The 17,971-nt window shown below is 44.2% G+C and overlaps 1 protein-coding gene across 3 annotated transcripts in view; it reads left to right on the forward strand.

Annotated features, from left to right (window-relative positions):
• Positions 1-443: 443 nt before the first annotated feature.
• LOC123498062 (sodium-dependent serotonin transporter-like) overlaps positions 444-17,971 on the forward strand; it is a 69,160-nt gene continuing 51,632 nt past the window's right edge. Inside the window, exons 1-3 of one of the 3 annotated variants that reach the window (XM_045245148.1) lie at positions 484-533; positions 3,632-3,730; positions 3,925-4,096. The gene's annotated coding sequence lies outside the window, so the exon portion shown is untranslated. Of the gene's footprint in view, positions 534-3,570; positions 3,731-3,924; positions 4,097-17,971 lie in introns of those variants that run through there. The other 2 variants (XM_045245150.1, XM_045245149.1) reach the window with 2 other exon arrangements.

Below are 17,971 nucleotides of genomic sequence, written 5' to 3' on the forward strand. Positions count from 1 at the left end.
GCGCCAGGTTTTTGTTTCGTTGCTGTTATCGGCCGTAAGATCCTTAGAGCGGAACCTGCATGTATTGGGTCGGCCAGGGGTGGGGGCTGAAAGTTCGCTAATAGGCTTGTGTCTCCGGCCGAGGGAGGGAGGACGCGACGAGTGAGCTGGAAGTCGAAACCTTGATCATTTGCGAGCTGGGTAGCGAGGTGGGGAAGGGGAGGGAGAGCAAAAAGAAAGAGAAAAGAAAAGGAGATAGGACAACTGTTGCTTCTCGCAGGGCCACGAGTTGCTGGTGGTTTGAGGTCGACTTGACAGCCGGAGCCCTGCTATTGGTTCCCGTCAGGCAAGGGAGCTGGCCTTGCTGTTTGCTAAATGGAGAAGACAGGGTGAGGGGCGTGGCCAGGGAAGCGTAGCAGGTCGCTGGTTGGTGCGGGGAAGGCAGCAGGCGGGGCCGGGGCAGGCTGACCCCGTGAGTGCCTTGGCTCGGAGATGTTCCTGGCACTCCGCACCCGGCACTCTCCGTGGTCATACATGCTGCCCTCGCCTCACAAGTAAGTGGTGCCGCGCCTCACTTCGTTTGTGTCACCCCAAAGTGTGTCCAAGACCGAGGGTAATATTGATTCACGTGCTGGGCGTGTTTTCCTTTTTTTTTTGTGTGTGTCTTTGTTTTTTCAGTAAGGAGTGCAGTGTTTGTGTGTGTGTGTGTGTGTGTGTGTGTGTGTGTGTGTGTGTGTGTGTGTGTGTGTGTGTGTGTGTGTGTGTACGAACGAGCATTTGTGCGTAACCATCAGGAATGTGTCAGGTGTGGGCGACGGTCAGTCTCTCGCCACGTCTTGGGAACGTTATCGACCAAATATTTTCAGTGTCTGTTTGAGGGAAAACAAGTTTTTTACTTCGCGTTTTTCGCGGTGAGCTATGCCAGTGGCCGTCAAGGAAGGGAATTTTTGTTGAATGGCGGTGTTTTATCGCGTCTTGATTGGCGTTCAGCACCGCCACGGAAGAGTATAGGCCTGTTTCATGATCTATATTGTGTAGAATTTTTTATTTGCTTACCAATCTATGGTTATAGATGTGTGCAGTGTATCTGTGTACAGTTATGGTGAAAAGAACAAGACGTCTTCAAACTGTTCCTGGAATGTGAGCAGCTGCAGAGCCTGTACAAAATTAGAAGTTAGAGCACACACCTGACTGAATGCGAGTGACTGAACTTTTAGAGAGGATGAAAAAAGAGTAAGTGTTTGGATTAACTTCATCTATTGATGAAAAGCTTTACTTTTCACGGTAAAGTAAGAATAAAAAGAAGCAAATCCTGCTGTGCACCGTGTAGCACCCCTGCCTCCCTGCTTCCCTGCCTCCCTGCCTCCTTGTCTCCCAGGGTAGTGGTGCGTGAACACCCGGAAGTGACAGACATCCTGCTCACTATTTTAGCTTTCCCGTGTTTTCCAGGTACTTAATTATCGACCATCCCGCAGAGGAGGGTAAGGCAGGCCGTAGCCTGTGTCCTCATGCAGATTTGTAATTGGTCATATTAGTACAAGCGAGGACATTGACATGGTTTTTCTTCGTGAAGTATAAGGACAGGCAATAGTGCAATTATTTGAAAAGATACATGTTATCTGTATAACCACCAGTTCTCCTTCGATGAGAAACTTCATCTAATAATCTTGAAATCTTGTCACGTGTTTAACCTGATATGTGTCTGTAGACCACTTTTGTTTTTTCTTGCTCTCAAAAAAACGCCATGCAGTAGATGGGTGTCACAGAGTCACAACATGTTCTGTAACGAAAACCCGCAACAAACTGAGCTGTATTATTTTCTTTTGTAGGAAAGTAAATTTTAGGAAATGTCCATCCCTTCCCCTTCAGGATGCTCTCACAGTGAAGCTTCCCGCGCAGTTGTCTCATCTAATTTGAAAACGTCCTGTCCCCGCTTTTAGGAATCCCGTATGTATGTCTTCACTCGCTCCTCACCCTTCGCTGGCACCTGACCGACTTTTCTTTTCACAAGAATTTAATGCCTGGCCGTTGAGAGAGACCACCATTGAGCGGCCCCTACAGTGGGTCGAGGCAGATCGATATGAAATCTTCCTAATGTTGCGAGCAATTAAGCGGCCGGCGGGAGGTGCTGGAGGTGACGGTGGCGGCAGGGAGTCGACACGATGCTTTAATTTATTGGATGAGTTGTTGTGGGCGATCACGAAACGTCCCGCGAGACACTGCTTGACTGAATATCATCATCCCTCCCTCTTTCCTTCCTCTTGCTCCTTCCCTCCTTCGTTGTCTCGTAATATCTACCTCTCTCTCTTCCTCCACCTCTCTTTCCTTCGCTTCCTTCCTTTTCCTCTTTCTTCTCTCTTTTTACCGTTTTCTTCCTCTCCTTCTCTCTCTCTCTCCATCTATACATCTTTTTCGTCCTACACCTCGTTCTTCTCTCCTTCTTTCATTCCTGCCTTTTCCTTCTATCTTTCTTTTTCCTTCTTTATTTTTCTTGCTTTTCCTCACTCCCTCTTAAAATCAAGCTCTTGGCTCTTGCATCTATTTGCCTCATAACCACCACCACCACCACCACCACCACCACCACCACCATCACCATCACCAGCACAACCACCATCACCACCACCGTCTCTCTCTCTCTCTCTCTCTCTCTCTCTCTCTCTCTCTCTCTCTCTCTCTCTCTCTCTCTCTCTCTCTCTCTCTCTCTCTCTCTCTCTCTCTCTCTCTCTCTCTCTCTCTCTCTCTCTCTCTCTCTCTCTCTCTCTCTCTCTCTCTCTCTCTCTCTCTCTCTCTCTCTCTCTCTCTCTCTCTCTCTCTCTCTCTCTCTCTCTCTCTCTCTCTCTCTCTCTCTCTCTCTCTCTCTCTCTCTCTCTCTCTCTCTCTCTCTCTCTCTCTCTCTCTCTCTCTCTCTCTCTCTCTCTCTCTCTCTCTCTCTCTCTCTCTCTCTCAAAAGCCACTAATACTAATCACCACTAGATGTCACTTTTCGTTCATTCCTGTCACTTCCTTGTCGACAGTGCTGCCTTCCCTCCACACACACACATACACACACACACACACACACACACTGCAGCGGCGCATTCATCTCCTGGAGCGCCATGTAAATTATTCCCGCCTGCCTGAAAGGGTTGCTTACCTACACAATACGTCAGGTTTGCATCTTTGATAACAGCATCGAGGCACACCAAGCCTACACCAATTTCTCCGCCAGGAATGAAAGCCAAACAAAGCCATATCCAAAATTAGCAGCATTTGCTCTCTGAAAAGGTTGATACTGCTTTCCTTGCCTCGTCTCCCTGCGCCCTCCGTCACTCACGTCCCCACGCCTATACATACACTACATATCACACACTCCTCAGATTAGACTAAAAGCTTATCGTAGCCGTGAAAACAAGTTCAGCATTGATAATACGTATGTCAGCTGCAATATCCGATCGAGTGGCCGCTGCTGACTCCAATGAAACCTGCCTTCAAGATCGCCTGGTCCAATATATATGTATGATGTCAAGTGTATAGCATTTCAGTATAACAACATGTTTCCACGTGTTTCCCAGTCTGAATCCCGGGTTTGCAGAGTTTCATATCTTTAATTTCTTGTATGAAAAAGGAAAATATTGCTATAAGGAAATGAAGCATACAAGTTGACCGCCCACAGCATCACCAGGCCCACGTGTGTTTGTTTACATCGTGCCGCATCGCCGAGGCTGGCCCAGATGTTTTCTCAGTCTCTCCAGGACGTGAAATATGCATCGAGGTATTTTATGAATTTGTTTTAGATATATTTTATAACGCTTGCAATAATGGTGTGAAGCTGTTATTTTCTATCTTATATAATGCTTTAATATCAGAAAAAAGAACACAGAAAATCTAGCCTTCAAATGTTCAAACAAATTCAGAACAATGTGCTTCCAATATGATATTTTCTTAAAAGTATTAATTATTGCACAGGAAAGCAGATGCACCTATTGTGAAGACTTAATCTGGGAATGAATGCTGGAATGGAGTTGATGTGCTGCGCCTGACACGCGGGAAATGCAGACTGACCGCTCGCTGCCTTTGCGCTGTAACTTGTCTCCCTCATGGCCATCCGTCACGCCCGCCTATTGTCTCTAATTAACAGGTGGGTCATGCAGAAAGTGTACGCCACAGACAAGGCCAAGTCACCTCCTGCACGCTACAAGGTAAAGTGCTCGGAACACACACACACACACACACACACACACACACACACACACACACACACACACACACACACACACACACACACACACACACACACACACACACACACACACACACACACACACACACACACACACACACACGCACACACGTACACTACCACTGAACACACCTGCTGGAATTACACACGCGAAAATACTTCAGAAGAGAAAAGTATTTAAAAGAGTTTTCACCATTGTATGCTTGAAAGAGATCTCTTGCACTCTTTTTGCACAGATGAGGCAGTGCGCTCCACTTGCGGTCAATATGCTTCTTATACTTTTATCTTGTCCTCAGACAGTCTCGGATAAAAATAGTAATAATAGGATTACACGGTAAAGATTAGGAACAGAAATATAATTGTAGAGAGTTACAATTTATTTTTCTCGCTGACAAACCTTTATCTCCTCGGCGTAATGTTGTGTTGACTTCTTCCCAAAGCCATTAAGAAAACTGTGTTGTGCTGCAGTCTGCAGGATGAAAGACACGTGAGATGCCTGGAAGAAAATCATGTCCCTTGGGTACTGGAAGGGACAGTAGCGGGTCTTCACAGTAGTTTTGTACCTCACCAAGATGTTCTGTTATATGACAAAGACGATGAACGTCGAGTTTTACAACAAATGCAGACATTGCATGTAGGAAGCCGTAATCCCCACCGAGACTACTATACATCACCTCATAATAGAGTTTTTGAAATATAAAAGGTGTGTTTATGATGGATGACACGTTTCACTGGCTCGGGAGAAGGTGAGAAGAATGGAAGCAGGAGGAGTACGAAAGGAACGCAGCATTGCCATACCATTACCCACTTACGTGCGCGAGGCACAAACATAAAAAGATTCATCGTCTTTACTATCCTGTGTCTTATTTTAGATTAAATAATGTAGCACATCACATACAGTCTTGCAAGGATCATCACTTCTCTTGTTGCTTGTTCTTGCTTCTGCTTTTTGTTCCTCCGTAGTGGAATATTGACAACTTATAAACCACAGCCATAATTCCTTAAGCTATACCTCTCTAAAAATGTTCATATTCCACTCTTCTATCTCTCCTTGACTCCCATTTCATCATCGCATTACTCCCTCAGCATGCCGTATGCACACCGTAAGGCTGTCCAAGAGTGTGGATAAATTCGCCCCTCAGGGAACACTGCACACAGCGCGCTGCCTTCACAACGTTTTGCATTGTCAAGTCTCATTTTTCAGACAGAACTTACACATGCTTCATCCTTTCTGTGTAATACCTATCCACTTGATCTATTTGTCTGTCCGTTTGTCTGTTTGTATATTTTTTTCTGTCTGCTTGTCTTTGTCTCTTTCTCTTGCTGTCCATCTGTATTTCTTAGTTTTTTTTTTCTGTGTTAGCCACTACATACATTGTCATTTAACTCTGCTCTGCATGTAAATCTCAAGAACTATTTGTTGAAATGTAACAATTCTAATAGTAATGATAATAATGATAATAATAATAATAATAATAATAATAATAATAATAATAATAATAATGATAATGATATCTACTGACCTACTATTCATGGAGAAGGACAAAGGCGCGGAGATAACCCAACTAGATTATAGCTTGTGTATGGCTGGACGTCTCTCGTGGACCAACAGAATACGAGTGGCTGGGGACAAATCATCATCTCAACACACACACACACACACACACACACACACACACACACACACACACACACACACACACACACACACCTCGCTTCACCCCTGACCACCACGACTCACCACCCAACACGCCACACGCCAAACGCCACGCGCCACCAAGACTGCATGCAAATTCACTGCCATGTAGTACTTGTGATAAAACAACCCAATTTATGACTCGTATTTTTCTTCATATATTTATCTCTCTCCTCTCTCTCTCTCTCTCTCTCTCTCTCTCTCTCTCTCTCTCTCTCTCTCTCTCACTTGTGCACTCTTTCCAGTACTCATCTGAGCGCCACATTCCCCAGGCACAGACAACCAGCCCCGCACCGCCCACACAGCCAGCTCGCGCCCCCTCATGGCTCCATCATGCCAGCTGCTGTTGGCGTCACACTAACAGCGGCATTGTCACTCTTTTCCTCCGTGCCTCTCTGTCGCCTGGAGCTTCCCTCGTTACCCACACATGCCTCGAGTAAAAAGAGTTCATTCGCGAGCATAAAACGGGGAACTTCTCAATTGTGATACGACGCACAGCAAGGAAAAGAAAAAACAGTGGAATTGTAGTGACTCGTTCTATATACAGTGTAGGTCTCTCCTTTTCCTTTCCCTCCCCTCTCGTCCCTTCTCGTCCCGTCCCTTTTCCTTCTCATCGCCAGTGAATATTCAGCCGGCGCGAACTGCCTCGTTTTCAAGTTGCTGCTGCTGCTGGTGTTGCTGGTGCTGCTGCCGCCACCCTCGCCAAGCTGCCTGCCTGCCACCGGTCAATCTAATCCGGATTTAGCTGAATATTGAGCTATGAACCTTTCTTTTACCTTTGTACATATGCGTATATACGCACACACACACACACACACACACACACACACACACACACACACACACACACACACACACACACACACACACACACACACACACACACACACACGTAAACACTTTCTCACTACGATCTGTCACCTTTATCTCCACGTCTGTCTTTATAACCACCAACCACCACCTCGACCACCACCACCATCACTGCCACCAACTCTGCCACCAATGAGCTCGTGAGTCGCCGCGAACCACACATATAACTATTATTTCCCGTTGCATCATTCCAGTGCGTAAACAAATAAACGTATAAATGTCAGCTGAGCGGGAGAATCGGCCTGTGTTGTGCATGTACCTCTCCCAACCTGGAAAATTGGCACTTGTTAATTAACGGGAAGGAATATACACCTAGGGCGACTTGTGTGTGTGTGTGTGTGTGTGTGTGTGTGTGTGTGTGTGTGTGTGTGTGTGTGTGTGTGTGTGTGTGTGTGTGTGTGTGTGTGTGTGTGTGTGTGTGTGTGTGTGTGTGTGTGTGTGTGTGTGTTGGAACGTTACTAAGCTCATCCCTCCATTTAGCAAAGAGAGAGAGAGAGAGAGAGAGAGAGAGAGAGAGAGAGACAGACAGACAGACAGACAGACAGACAGACAGACAGACAGACAGACAGACAGACAGACAGACAGACAGACAGACAGAGACCAAAGAAGGCTGCATGTCTACCAAACACTGGTGGCGGCGACATCCTCGCGTCGTGTGTCCTTGCTCTTGCTTGGTAACGGCACCGCATCACTAGTGTCGGTAGTTCTTTAATTAAGTGACGAGGATATGAATCTGGCAAACCACAACACCCGGGAGTATTACCAGCCTTCTTTTTTCCTGCGGTCATTTGGGACAACTTGAAAGGCAGCGAAAACCACCGGATCAACTTTATGTTTCACTTCAACGTTCATGAAAGAATTAACGGTCTTAGATATGGAGTGTGTCTGAGTGTTCTGCGCCACGGAAGGTGAAACTCTAAGCCCGCTAAGCTCAGCACTTCACGCTTTCCTTCCCACGGCCACTCTGAATGTTCCTCTTTCGTGGGGGAGAGAGAGACAGAAAGAGGGAGAGGAAGGGATGCTGTGGTGGGTTGGGGGTCATCCTTCCCTCAGGTGTGATGGTGCGCTGGGGTGCGTGTGATTGGCAGGAATGGCGAGGAGGGAAAGGGGACGCCGGCGCTGGCTGGGTCGAGTCTGTAGGGTGACGTGACTGTGCTCTGTTGTTGAGGAGAAAAAGAAAAGAGCGACACGTCAACACGAGGCGACGCCAACTACGCCAGATGAGGGAGTGTTTATTGGAGTTATTATAAACCACGCTACGCAGCACAGAAATAAAGGGTCTGGCGCACGCACACACACACACACACACACACACACACACACACACACACAACACAAACACGGTCGGCTTACAACTGAAATAGCGTGTGTTCGAGTCCCGTGAACGGCGAGGCAGATGGGTGGGCCTCTTCATGTTCAGCAAGTAGTTACAGAATGTTACCCGAGGGGATGTGACCTCGCTTCCCCGGTGTGTGGTGTGTGAATGGTCTTGGTCCTAACAACCCCCCCTCCACGCACACACAAAAAAAAGATCGGTTACTATGAACTCTGAGCCCTTTCCGTACTGCAGTAGAACGACTCGGTGTGATAAGATCAGTTGACGACCGTGGATAAATAACGCACACACACTCACACACACACACACACACACACACACACACACACACACACACACACACACACACACACACACACACACTCACACACACATCGAAAAGGGTCTTTGGCTGCCACTATTAAAATAAGTCATTATTTATATCTTCCATTAAAAGGGTGAGCGGACTGATAATGAGGAGGCAGAGAGTTACCGATGTGAAGATAGGCACGTTCGCCCTTCACTCCACCTCCTACCACTCCCTGCCACTCCTACCATACTCGTACCTATTCCTTTGCCTTCACCTCTCCACGCTCCACCTAGTACACCCTTATTTCCTACACTTCCGCGTCCACTCTCCCATAGCTACCTTTCTAAATCTCCTCACAAGCACTTCGCGGTATACTTAAGTAGTCTTTCCAAACCCTTTCACTCTCCCAAGTCTACTATAACCTTCTAGTCCTTCAATTATTTAATTTCCGCACTGTATTTCGGTTAGAGTCTCTGCGTCACCTGTACTGTTCTTCGTAGGCTGTCATCTTTTATCGCGCACTACTGACAGGCGTGTAGTGATTCAGAGTGACCTGATAACTCAAAGGCTTCACCGTTTAGTTTTGCGTCAAGAGGGCAACGACAGGTAACACGAAGTACGCATTAGTGCCACTATAAACAGCTGCAAGCAAGCACTGTGTCTGGCTTCATCTCTATATATACCTTCCTTCCTCTCTCTATTTAGCGAAATGATGCAGGCGACTGGTAATGGGGAGCGAGGGAAAAAGCACTGGCAGGTATCCATCAACACATCAACGCATCAACACTCATGTACTCCTTTCACCACCATATACCTATCACTGTCAGTACACCATCACCTCCACGCACCAGACACAATCTTCATCACAGCAACACTTTTGTCATATCTTTTGCTTTTCCACTAGCTGTTATGGTCATCCTTGGTCAATACTCAGCAGCGATAGATCCAGGATTTGTTTGCATGGATACACTGAGCTACGAGGGAGAATAGAGGAATGATTGTGATTTTTTCTTAGCAGCAAATCGTTTAAGTGGCAGTAGTATAACAATAAAAAGCTGCGTATGGTTACAAGAAAGAAATATGTAGCAGTATAGGCATTGACAGCATAGTACAACAAAAAGATGCATATGGTAACAAAGATAAAATATGTAACAGTAGAGGCGTTAACAGCATAGCTCAATAAAAAGCTGCATGTGGTAACAAGAAGAAATATGTAGCAGTAGAGGCGTTGACAGCATAGTACAACAAAAAGATGCATATGGTAACAAGGATGAATATGTAACAGTAGAGATCTTGACAGCATAGTTCAATAAAAAGATGCATTTCGTAACAAGCAAGAAATATGTAGCAGTAGAGGCGTTAACAGCATAGTACAACAAAAAAGCTGCGTATGGTTACAAGAAAGACGTATGTAGCAGTGGAGACGTTGACAGCATAGTACAAGAAAAGCTGCGTATGGTTGTAAGAAAGTAAAGTCTAGACGTTGACAGCACAGTGAAAGTTACCTGGAGGACCAACACAAGGGATATAAACGAGGATGTAATGGGTTATGAAGTTTGTTAGTTTCTCCTATTTTGATGTGTCTTTTGAAGGAAGAGAATATGATTTTCCAAACTAGTTCTTTTCTGGCTGATTCACCTCAAGATTAGTGATAGTGTCTTATAATCTTATGTCCTGTCTTATCTTCTTCCTCTATTTCCTTTATTTTCTCTACGTCTTACTTCCTTCTTCATTTCTTCATTCTCGTTACCTTCTTTGTTACGTGTTTCATTTCTTTTCTTGATTTTCGAGTTACAACATAGAGAAGGCGGAAAGCAGGCAATGTGGCTCAGTGCAGCGTGACAACCGTGGAAGGCGCCCGTATTCAGAAACGCCTTCTTTCACTACGAAAAATTTCCAAAGCCACAAAGACAACTATAGCCTGGTTTTCACGACAGTTTCTCCTTTTAATAGACTAGAAATCTTGCTAATCCATCACCAGAACCACAATAATACTCTTCAAATTACGAGTATCTTCAACTGGAGCCTTTGGAAAGCGGTGACGGTGAGAGAGTTAAGCGTCCTTGTTGCGTGTTCGTGTCTTCGTTACGTTTCTTGATGTAGTCACAGTTTGCATGAGTCTTCCTTTCCGCTGCAAAACTCTTTCTTGGAGTTTATAAATTACTTTCTTTGATTAGCGCGTCCTGCTGAGCATTAGATTGGGGGACGTTGTGTTCCTCTACTCCCTCGTGTGTGTGTGTGTGTGTGTGTGTGTGTGTGTGTGTGTGTGTGTGTGTGTGTGTGTGTGTGTGTGTGTGTGTGTGTGTGTATGCGTGCGTCCCTCCACACGTGATTTATGACTGTCAGTGGTCAAGAATTACTGCCATCCTCCCCTTGCTCTTTTTCAAACCTCTTTTTCTTTCTCAGCTAACTCTCTCCCTTCTTCATCATTCCCCTCTGTTTCTTCAACTCTTGTTTCTCATTCTTGATATTTTGCTTTTCTCCTTCTCCTCCTCCTTCTCTTTCTCTGGCGCCTTCCGAGACACACCCGTTGGCTGCGTCCTTCTTCCAGGAGGTCATTTGATCACTATTAGATTTATTACGTAGAACTTTTCACATTCTTTCCTCACAACTGACAGTTGGCAACCCACCTCCCCTTCCCTGCCCTTCACCAACAGTCTCCCCTCCCTGCTGTTTCTTCTCACACTAACTCCTCCTCCCCAGTCGTCAGTGTGTCTTCCCCTCACACGCTATCCTACTCTCCGAAAACTATACTCGTAAAACTATCACCTCTTAGTCTTCCCATCGTTTCATTGAACTCATTTACTGCACTCACACCTCTCTTTTACTTCCCGCCTTGATTAATTCCTACACACACACTTACTACCTCTACTACTACTACTACTACTACTACTACTACTACTACTACTACTACTACTACTACTACTACTACTACTACTACTACTACTACTACTACTACTACTACTACTATACCACTACTACTACTACTACTACTACTACTACTACTACTACTACTACTACTACTACTACTACTACTACTACTACTACTACTACTACTACTGCTTATCATGGCCCCACGACAGCTATCACCCAACCCCACCCATCACTTCCTCGTCTTCTCTCACACTTCACTTGTTCCCCTTTCATTAAGTATCACAAGGTATTGGGTGACTGCCAGTGACTAAACTAATTATATTCAAGCTTCCCTCTCTCTCTCTCTCTCTCTCTCTCTCTCTCTCTCTCTCTCTCTCTCTCTCTCTCTCCAGTTGAGTCGCTGAAATGGAGGAGGAGGAAAAATATAGAAGGAAAGAAAGAGAAAATGTTAAAATGTAAAGCGGGACGTGTAGAGAAGGAAAAGTATACAGAGGGTGTCTCTCTCTCTCTCTCTCTCTCTGCTTCCCTTTATCTTTCTAAAAATAGCTGACATATGGTCCTTCTTTTTTCTCCTACTCTCTACTGTTAATATAGTGCTGCTTCTTTATCACTCCTCTGTATCACTCTCTCTTTATTATGCTTCACCTTCTCGTTTCTTCTTATGTCTTATTTCTTACGTGGCTTTGTGTTCATCTCTTCTCTGCTTCATCATCTCTGTTTTTCTTTTAAATACTTCGCTTCTATACCTGCCATCTTCTTCCCCTCCTCCTCCTCTTCCTCCTCCTCCTCCTCCTCCTCCTCCTCCTTCTACCTACCTTGTTTTCCTCTTTTCTCTCTCTCTCTCTCTCTCTCTCTCTCTCTCTCTCTCTCTCTCTCTCTCTCTCTCTCTCTCTCTCTCTCCATCTAAATCTTTCCTTTCTCTCAAAATTTTTACCTCAGTTCTTCTCTTTCTTTCTCTCTTCTCCCTTTCTACTTTCCGTCTTCTCTCCCTCATCCTCCTCTGTCTATCTCTCTCTCTCTCTCTCTCTCTCTCTCTCTCTCTCTCTCTCTCTCTCTCTCTCTCTCTCTCTCTCTATCTTTACCTATCTTCTCTCCCTCTCCCCTCTCTCTACTTCACATCTTGCCCCTCATCACCTCTCTTTCTCCATCTCATCTTTCCATACTCTATCTATACCTCCAGTCTTCCCTCCGCCCCCTGTCCCTTCTTGCCTTCTCTCTGTCATCCCTGCCTCCCTCCCGTCGTTGGATGATCCTCAACATGTGCTGGGCGGCGGCTGTTCATCTGATGGGAAAGGTTATCGGTCGGGGCAAAGGGGAGACGGAGGGACCTGTGGATTGGGTGAGAACGATGAGGGAAGGGTGGAGGGTGGCTGGTAAGGTGGTGGTAGTGGTGGTGGTGGTAGTTGTCGTTGTAGTAGTAGTAGTAAAAGTAGTTAGGAGAAAGGTGTTGTGTGTGTGTGTGTGTGTGTGTGGAAGATGATCGTGGTGGTGATAGTAGTAGTAGCATTAGTAGTAGTAGTAGTAGTAGTAGTTGTTGTTGTTGTTGTTGTTGTTGTTGTTGTTGTTCTTGTTGTTGTAATAGTAGTAGTAGTAGTAGTAATAATAATGGAAGTAGCAGCAGCAGCAGCAGCAGTAGTAGTAGTAGTAGTAGTAGTAGTAGTAGTAGTAGTAGTAATAGTAGTAATAGCAGTAGTAGAAGTACCAACAGTAGCAGCAGCAACAATAGCAGCAACACCAGGAACAACAACAGCAAAAACAACAACAATATCAGAAGCAAGAGTAAAAAGAGAAAAACACACCATCAAATATATGCGGAAAGATGAAAGAGAAAAAAAAAGGAGGAAGAAAAACAACTATGACATTGCACAGAGAGGACAAGAATTTGGATTAACACTGACAGAAAGAGAGAGACAGACACACAAAACAGACACAGAGACACAGCGACACATACAGACAACGAAGACAACGACTAGTAGAAGCATTATAGAAGAAACGTGTGTAAAGGTGGACAGGAGGGTGCTAATAAGGACACTAGAGAAGAGGACACAGTGTTAGTAATGCAGTAGTAAGGGGCGCTCTTATGAGGCGGTAGGCTGTGGTGGTGGTGGTAGTGGTGGTGGTGGAGGGAGGGTAGAAGTAGCAATGTGGTGACGCCTTGTGATGTTGACTTCCCTAATTGGCATCTTAGAGGTGATAAGGAAACTAGCCCCGTGGGAACTGTTCATGAGAGAGAGAGAGAGAGAGATAAAACGATTCTCTCTCTCTCTCTCTCTCTCTCTCTCTCTCTCTCTCTCTCTCTCTCTCTCTCTCTCTCTCTCTCTCTCTCCGCCAGCAATTAATCTGAGTGCAGCAGTGGAAGACGCGAGAAATAAGAGTCAGAGAGAGAGAGAGTAAGGGAGAAAATTAAATTGAGATAAGTAGAGAAGAAAGGAAGTATATAAGACAAGGATGAGAGAGAGAGAGAGAGAGAGAGAGAGAGAGAGAGAGAGAGAGACTTCATCCTTTGGTTTGTCTTCTTATTCATTCACTCTTATCTTCCTCACTTTCCTAATAATGATCATCTTCTTTGCTTCCTCCTCATTGTCACTCCCTCCTTCATCTCTTCTTTCCTTCCTTATTCATTTCCCTTTTTTCTTCCTCTTTTTCCTCCTCGCAGTCTTAATACTCTGCCTAGAATCTGTGTTTACCAGGTTCTCTCCTTCTTTAAATGTATTTGCATCTCACCTCTCTTCTTCATTTTCTCTCTCTCTCTCTCTCTCTCTCTCTCTCTCTCTCTCTCTCTCTCTCTCTCTCTCTCTCTCTCTCTCTCTCTCTCTCTCTCTCTCTCTTCCTTCATTTCTCTCGCCATTATGACACTGAAACGGGTTAAGTAAATTTACATATATTTTATTAGGGAGAGAGAGAGAGAGAGAGAGAGAGAGAGAGAGAGCATACATATTACGAAAAAAAGTGTCGAAAAGAATGTTAACTTTTGTCTCGTCTAAATCCAGCTGACTGTCTATTTCTTCCACCTGTAGCTGCTTCCTCCTCGTCCTCTTCCTCCTCCTCTTCCTCCTCCTCCTCCTCGTCCTCCTCCATGACTATCTATCGTTCTTCCCCTTCTCGTTTTATTGCACGGTAGAAACAGTTCCTCTCCACTCCTAATGAGACTCAGCCTGTCTTATTGCTCCCTCCTTTCCTCCCTCTCCCTCTCTTCCTCTCTCTCTCTCTCTCTCTCTCTCTCTCTCTCTCTCTCTCTCTCTCTCTCTCTCTCTCTCTCTCTCTTCTCTATCCTACCTCTATCTCCTCGTCATTTCTTCCTAATCCTCCTGTTTTTTTTTTTTTTAGGTTTTCTCCTTTCTCTCCTTCTCTCTCTTTCTCTCTCTCTGTCTCTGTCTCGTTTTCTTTCTTTCTCTCTCTTTCTTTCGCTCTTTCTCTCTCTCTCGCTCCTTCTCGCTCTCTCTCGCTCTCTCTCTCTCTCTCTCTCTCTCTCTCTCTCTCTCTCTCTCTCTCTCTCTCTCTCTCTCTCTCTCTCTCTCTCTCTCTCTCTCTCTCTCTCTCTCTCTCCCTATTCTCTCTCTCTATTATCTCCTCCTCCTCCTCCTCCTCCTCCTCCTCCTCCTCCTCCTCCTCCTCCTCCTCCTCCTCTTCCTCCTCCTCCTCCTCCAACACCATCACCACGACTTTTCTCCCTGTCCTTCATCTCTTCTCAAGGCATAATCTATATCCACCATACTCTCCCTGTCACTTCACACTCCCCTCCCTGCACGTCACCCTCTCTGCCACCCCTCAGTACAACAGTTCGCCTTGTAATTATTCCCCCATCAGTAAGTTAAGCCTTTGACTGCCTTTTTTTTACACCTTTCCTTCGTTACCAGTCACTGTGAAACGTCTTTTACTTGTTCTGCAGCCACTTTCGATCTTTGAACTGAGAGGATCTTGCGAAACGTATCCTTTTTCATGGGTAATTTTCCTGTATACGCTTATAAAACACTTCATGCATTCCTTTTGGTGCTGCTAAATGCTTCGTGCAGGAGTGAGAAGATTAAGCCATGCACCAGTACCAATTTAGTTAAGAGGTGTATCTACTCTATAGTTATTACAAAGGGTGGTTGTCTAGGAGTGGGTATGCTGTCTCGGGTGTTGTATTCATGTGTTCTGTTCTCTATATGCACTGCTCTATTCACTCGCCTTGTATTTATTCCCCATCAGTAAATTAAGCCATCAATATCTTGCGTTTAGTTAAGAGGTGTATCTACTTCAGTTATTACAAAGGGTGGTTGTCTAGGAGGGGGTATGTATTCGTGTGTGTACTGTTCTAATCGCTCGCCTTATATGATTATTCCCTATCAGTAAGTTAAGCCACCAGTACCAGTTTAGTTAAGAGGTTTATCTACTCTACTTATTACAAAGGCTGGTTGTCTAAGAAGGGGTATGCTGGCTCGGGTGTTGTATTTGTGCATGTACTGTTCTAATCGCTCGCCTTATATGATTATTCCCCATCAGTAAGTTAAGCCACCATTACCAGTTAGCCTCTTCAGTACTGGGACATATTTTTACGGTCAGATTTATGTACAATTAAACCATTTTATTGACATTAGGAAGGGTCTATGGAGGTCAGAAGATTAATGGCCACAGTCTTTACTATTTTAATCCCCCCTTGAGTTTCTGAAGCTGTATAAAATCACCAAATAGTAAGTAGAATGAATATGGAAACGCGTCATGGTACTGAAGGGGTTAAGTTAAGAGGTGTATCTACTAAATAGTTATTACAAAGGGTGGTTGTCTGGGAAGCGATCTGCTGTGTCGGGTGTTGTATTGGTGTATACATTTCTTCTTTTTCATGCAAGAGAGAAGGAGTGGCCAAGGATAACAAAAATATAAAGAAAAAAAAAGGCCGATTCAGTTCCCAGTCTCCTTATAGAGCCGATTGTTCTATATATGTACTGCCTGTTCTAGTCGTTATGTAGCTGTTCTGTTTTATTCTGTTCTGTTATGTAGTGTTCATGTTCCTGTTTTTTTTTTTTTTTTTTGAAGATCTTGGTTTTTCAGTGTTTGTTGCTCCTTTCGTCCTTATATTTACACGTTGATTTCTCTCCTAGATCAATTTGTGGTTTATTTATTTATTTATTTATATATATTGATGTGTGTGTTTTTCAAGTCTCTACTCGATTTTTCGCGTTCCTGCTTTTTTTTTTTTTTTTTTTTTTTGAAGGTGCAGTTGGTTTTTCAGTGTTTGTTGCTCTTGTTGTCCTTATATTTACATGTTGTGTCTCTCTCTCTCTCTCTCTCTCTCTCTCTCTCTCTCTCTCTCTCTCTCTCTCTCTCTCTCTCTCTCTCTCTCTCTCTCTCTCTCTCTCTCTCTCTCTCTCTCTCTCTCTCTCTCTCTCTCTCTCTCTCTCTCTCTCTCTCTTAGTTCAATATGTGGTTTATTTATTTTTGTCTCTTTTGTCTCTAAAATGATTTGCATGTTTTAAAAGTCTCTGTTTGATTGTCTTTCATTTTATAGTGTGCTTGTTGACTTACGAATTTATTTTGTTATTGTTGTTTTGAGTTGTTGTTGTTTTTTGTGGTATTATTCTTTTTGATGTATTTTTTCCTTATTTATGTTTTATGTCACCTAATTATTCGGTATTGTAAATGTTGTCCCCGAGAACTTACCTTTTATTGCAAACCAAGGCCCGATTTTTGCCCTCTCTATATTTGATCTAGTCTTTGTGTCTTTGTATGTTTGAAGTGAAGCGAAACCAGTCAATCAATCTCACCACTTCAGTCTTCGGCATGATCGTGAGTCTTTCAGTATTCATTCTTCACTTGGGAAGGGTTCTAGTGGCATGTTTATATATTATGTGGCTGATTTTTTTTTTTTTTTTTATTTGCAGTCTGTGATTTGTGATTTTTTTTCTTCCTTCTTTCCCTCCTTCTTTTTCTTTCTTCCCTCCATTTTTTTCCTTTCTTCCTTCCTACTTTCCTTCCTTCCTACCTTCCTTCCTTTTTTCCTTCCTTCCTTCCTTCCTTCCTTCTCTCCTTCTTACTTTCCTTTTTTACTAGCCTTCCTTCCTTCCATTTTTTCCATCCTATCCTCCTTCTTTCCTTCCTTCCTTCTCTATTTAATTTCTACTATCTACCTACCCTCCTTCCTTCCTTTCTTTATTCCTTCCTTCCTTCCTTTCTTTTCCTTCCTTCCTTCCTTACCTACTTATTTTCTACCTACCTACCTTCCTTCCTTCCTTCTTTCCGTCTTTCCTTCCTTCCTTCCAACACTTGTATCTTTATTGATCGAGTCCTACATATTTGATCATTTTATCCTCGCGCGTGTAGTCCTCACCATTTTTGTACTTAATATACTATAATGGTACTTGTTGGCATTAGAAGCTTACCTTGCCGTTCGTAAGAGTGTAATGGATCGTTGCTGTGAAAGTGTGTGTGTGTGTGTGTGTGTGTGTGTGTGTGTGTGTGTGTGTGTGTGTGTGTGTGTGTGTGTGTGTGTGTGTGTGTGTGTGTGTGTGTGTGTTTGCTATGTGGGTTGCCTTAATGGTTGTGTGTAATGCTGATACTATGCCGAGTTGATGATTTGTCAGTGAAAATAAAGGGAGAGATCAACATTCTGAAGTCATGTTCTTCCAAAGCTATGCAAGTAAACCTAACCTTACTTAGTCTAACCTTCTCTAATCTTTACTTACAAGAAGCTTCAATTTTAAACAAAGGGAAAAAAGATGGATGGAAGAC

This window comes from Portunus trituberculatus, chromosome 47 (assembly GCF_017591435.1).
Source record: "Portunus trituberculatus isolate SZX2019 chromosome 47, ASM1759143v1, whole genome shotgun sequence".
In the NCBI taxonomy this organism is placed as follows: Eukaryota; Metazoa; Arthropoda; class Malacostraca; order Decapoda; family Portunidae; genus Portunus; species Portunus trituberculatus.